Source organism: Penaeus japonicus, unplaced genomic scaffold, assembly GCF_977035675.1.
Source record: "Penaeus japonicus unplaced genomic scaffold, GWHDUDI00000001_assembly GWHDUDI00000029, whole genome shotgun sequence".
Taxonomy (NCBI): Eukaryota; Metazoa; Arthropoda; class Malacostraca; order Decapoda; family Penaeidae; genus Penaeus; species Penaeus japonicus.
Window position 1 is genome coordinate 34367660 of NW_028234431.1, and position 4318 is coordinate 34371977.

The 4318-nt window shown below is 59.0% G+C and overlaps 1 protein-coding gene across 1 annotated transcript in view; it reads right to left on the minus strand.

Moving 5' to 3' along the window:
- Positions 1 to 3572, minus strand: part of LOC122259533 (uncharacterized) — a 15268-nt gene extending 11696 nt beyond the window's left edge. Inside the window, exon 1 of the mRNA XM_086554346.1 lies at positions 3373 to 3572. The gene's annotated coding sequence lies outside the window, so the exon portion shown is untranslated. The remainder of the gene's footprint in view (positions 1 to 3372) is intronic.
- Positions 3573 to 4318: the final 746 nt, after the last annotated feature.

Genomic DNA, 4318 nt, shown 5'->3' on the forward strand with positions numbered 1-4318 from the left:
AATTCTGTGATGGATCTACTAGTCTTTAGCTATGTCTGTCTGTTGATTCGAATATATCAATCTCTCTGTCTATCTTTCTTTCCTCTCTCTTTCTCTCTCTCTCTCTCTCTCTCTCTCTCTCTCTCTATATATATATATATATATATATATATATATATATATATATATATCACAAACCATCAATCACCCGCCTGGCCTCACCTCACCTCTCCCCCCCATCCCCCCCTCACCCCCACCCTCGCTCACCACAGCCGCTGCTCACACACCACTCCTCCTCCTCCTCCTCCTCCTCCTTCTCCTCCTCCTCCTCCCTCCTCACCCTCGCTCAACTTTCACCATTTCCATCCATCTCTCTTCGTAATCACATGTTTTCTCATCATCCAACCACTCAGCCAAGACATCTACGGCACCGAGTAATAACAGAACATGTAAATAATGTCCATTTATATTTATATTTCATGTTCTATTTCCCTCACCACCCTCGCCGCTCGCGCACCACTCCACGCCACTCGCCTCCTCTCCCTCACCGCCCCGCCGCCACCTCGCCTTTCCTCCCCTCCTCGCTCCCTCGCCTCCCTCGCCTTTCCTCCCCTCCTCGCTCCCTCGCCTCCCTCGCCTTTCCTCCCCTCCTCGCTCCCTCGCCTTTCCTCCCCTCCTCGCTCCCTCGCCTCCCTCGCCTTTCCTCCCCTCCTCGCTCCCTCGCCTTTCCTCCCCTCCTCGCCCCCTTGCCTTTCCTCCCCTCTTCGCTCCCTCGCCTCCCTCGCCTTTCCTCCCCTCCTCGCTCCCTCGCCTTTCCTCCCCTCCTCGCTCCCTCGCCTTTCCTCCCCTCCTCGCTCCCTCGCCTTTCCTCCCCTCCTCGCTCCCTTGCCTTTCCTCCCCTCCTCGCTCCCTCGCCTTTCCTCCCCTCCTCGCTCCCTCGCCTTTCCTCCCCTCCTCGCTCCCTCGCCTTTCCTCCCCTCCTCCCTCCCTCGCCTCCCTCGCCTTTCCTCCCCTCCTCGCTCCCTCGCCTTTCCTCCCCTCCTCGCTCCCTCGCCTCCCTCGCCTTTCCTCCCCTCCTCGCTCCCTCGCCTCTCCTCCCCTCCTCCCCCCTCTCCTCCCTCGCCTTTCCTCCCCTCCTCGCTCCCTCGCCTCCCTCGCCTTTCCTCCCCTCCTCGCCTCCCTCGCCTTTCCTCCCCTCCTCGCTCCCTCGCCTTTCCTCCCCTCCTCGCTCCCTCGCCTCCCTCGCCTTTCCTCCCCTCCTCGCTCCCTCGCCTTTCCTCCCCTCCTCGCTCCCTCGCCTCCCTCACCCTCCTCCCCTCCCCCCCTCCCTCCTCCCCTCGCTCCCTCGCCTTTCCTCCCCTCCTCGCTCCCTCTCGCCTCCCTCGCCTTTCCTCCCCTCCTCGCTCCCTCGCCTTCCTTCTCCCTCTCCTCGCCTTCTCCTCGCCTCCCTCGCCTTTCCTCCCCTCCTCGCTCCCTCGCCTTTCCCCCCCTCCTCGCTCCCTCGCCTCCCTCGCCTTTCCTCCCCTCCTCGCTCCTCCTTCCTCCCTCCGCCTCCCTCGCCTTTCCCTCCTCCTCCTCCTCGCTCCCTCGCCTTCCTCCCCTCCTTCCTCCTCCCTCCCTCTCCCTCCTCCCTCCTTTCCCCTCGCTCCCTCGCCTTCCCCTCCCTCCTCGCTCCCTCGCCTTTCCTCCCCTCCTCGCTCCCTCGCCTCCCTCGCCTTTCCTCCCCTCCTCGCTCCCTCGCCTCCCTCGCCTTTCCTCCCCTCCTCGCTCCCTCGCCTTTCCTCCCCTCCTCGCTCCCTCGCCTCCCTCGCCTTTCCTCCCCTCCTCGCTCCCTCTCCTCCGTCGCCTTTCCTCCCCTCCTCGCTCCCTCGCCTTTCCTCCCCCCCTCGCCCCCCCCCCCCCCTCGCCTTTCCTCCCCTCCTCGCTCCCTCGCCTTTCCTCCCCTCCTCGCTCCCTCGCCTTTCCTCCCCTCCTCGCTCCCTCGCCTTTCCTCCCCTCCTCGCTCCCTCGCCTCCCTCGCCTTTCCTCCCCTCCTCGCTCCCTCGCCTTTCCTCCCCTCCTCGCTCCCTCGCCTCCCTCGCCTTTCCTCCCCTCCTCCCTCCCTCGCCTTTCCTCCCCTCCTCCCTCCCTCGCCTTTCCTCCCCTCCTCCCTCCCCCCCCTCCCTCGCCTTTCCTCCCCTCCTCGCTCCCTCGCCTCCTGCCTTTCCTCCCTCCTCGCTCCCTCGCCTTTCCTCCCCTCCTCGCTCGCTCCCTCGCCTTTCCTCCCCCTCCTCCTCGCCTCCCTCGCCTTCGCTCCACACCTCGCTCCCTCGCCTTTCCTCCCCTCCTCGCTCCCTCGCCTCCCTCCCCTTTCCTCCCCTCCTCGCTCCCTCGCCTTTCCTCCCCTCCTCGCTCCCTCGCCTCCCTCGCCTTTCCTCCCCTCCTCGCTCCCTCGCCTTTCCTCCCCTCCTCGCTCCCTCGCCTCCGTCGCCTTTCCTCCCCTCCTCCCTCCCTCGCCTTTCCTCCCCTCCTCGCTCCCTCGCCTCCCTCGCCTTTCCTCCCCTCCTCGCTCCCTCGCCTTTCCTCCCCTCCTCGCTCCCTCGCCTCCCTCGCCTTTCCTCCCCTCCTCGCTCCCTCGCCTTTCCTCCCCTCCTCGCTCCCTCGCCTCCCTCGCCTTTCCTCCCCCCCTCGCCTCCCTCGCCTTTCCTCCCCTCCTCGCTCCCTCGCCTTTTTTCCCCTCCTCGCCTCCCTCGCCTTTCCTCCCCTCCTCGCTCCCTCGCCTCCCTCGCCTTTCCTCCCCTCCTCGCTCCCTCGCCTTTCCTCCCCTCCTCGCTCCCTCGCCTCCCTCGCCTTTCCTCCCCTCCTCGCTCTCTCGCCTTTCTTCCCCTCCTCGCTCCCTCGCCTCCCTCGCCTTTCCTCCCCTCCTCGCTCCCTCGCCTCCCTCGCCTTTCCTCCCCTCCTCGCTCCCTCGCCTTTCCTCCCCTCCTCGCTCCCTCGCCTCCCTCGCCTTTCCTCCCCTCCTCGCTCCCTCGCCTTTCCTCCCCTCCTCGCTCCCTCGCCTTTCCTCCCCTCCTCGCTCCCTCGCCTCCCTCGCCTTTCCTCCCCTCCTCGCTCCCTCACCTTTCCTCCCCTCCTCGCTCCCTCGCCTTTCCTCCCCTCCTCGCTCCCTTGCCTTTCCTCCCCTCCTCGCTCCCTCGCCTCCCTCGCCTTTCCTCCCCTCCTCGCTCCCTCGCCACACGATTACAGCTATTATTAGCTTACTCTATCTGTCTATATCTAAATGTATTGAACACATATATGTGCTTGTGTGACTAGATAGATATTAATATACACAGGAGGGAGAGAAAAAAGGACAGAAAAAGTAAAGGTTTGCCTCGTGGGCAATAGTAAAGTAGCATTTGTTTTCCTACTTACCCCTTCATTCTGTTGAAAATTCTTTTTAAATATCAATTATTTTTTTTCTTCTTCTTTTTTATCAGGCAAGTAAAACACTCACTATCACATACAAGAACTGTTCTGGTTACGCCCTTTTCTGTTTCCTGGAGCCTCTCCCTGCGCGCGGGCCGAGAGCTCCTTCGTGCGCCTCCAGTCTCGACAACTTCCTACGATATACTGACCCTGCCCAGGACTTGTTGCTACCCGAACTCTGCAGCGGGCGCGGTCAGAGCTCAATTCGCCCTTATCTCATCTCCCCTTCTCTCTGTCTCTCTTTTCACTCTCTTCCCCTCTTTCCTTCTTCATTTATTCATTCACGTTATAAAAGGCGCTGTCACACTAGCACTTTTCCGTCAATTTTCTGAAAAATTGTCAGTTTTTGAGCGAATTGGCATCTTTCTAGTCAGACGATAATTCAGTTTCCGCGAGAAACTTTTCCGTCTTTTTTTTGTGTAATCAAATCAAGAACTATATTTTTAAATGTTCGTATTTGTTTTCAATCATTAATAATATTCAAATATGATGAAATTTACTTTCCTTATTTATAGCGTAAAATTGACAAAGAGAAATATGCAAATCTAAATTTTGTTTCCATAGATAAAATTTGTTTTAAGTGCTCGACTTCATTGTTTTCGTCCCTCGCTGAGGATATTCTCTCTCGCATCTTCTCTGGTATTTCCTGATGATGGCGAGCCTTCACTTATCACAACCTTCACTGATGTCACTTTATCTTGATAGCCACTTCTTCCTTCCTTCATTCTCATCTCTCCAAGTCTTTCTTTCTCTCTCTTTTTCACACTCTCTACTTTTTCTTTCCTTTATTCCCGTCTCCTCTATCTCTCTTTCTCCCTCTCTTCTCTTTCTCATTTACTCTCTCCCTTTATTTTTCTATCTCCTACGCTTTTATTCATTTCTATCTTTCTCT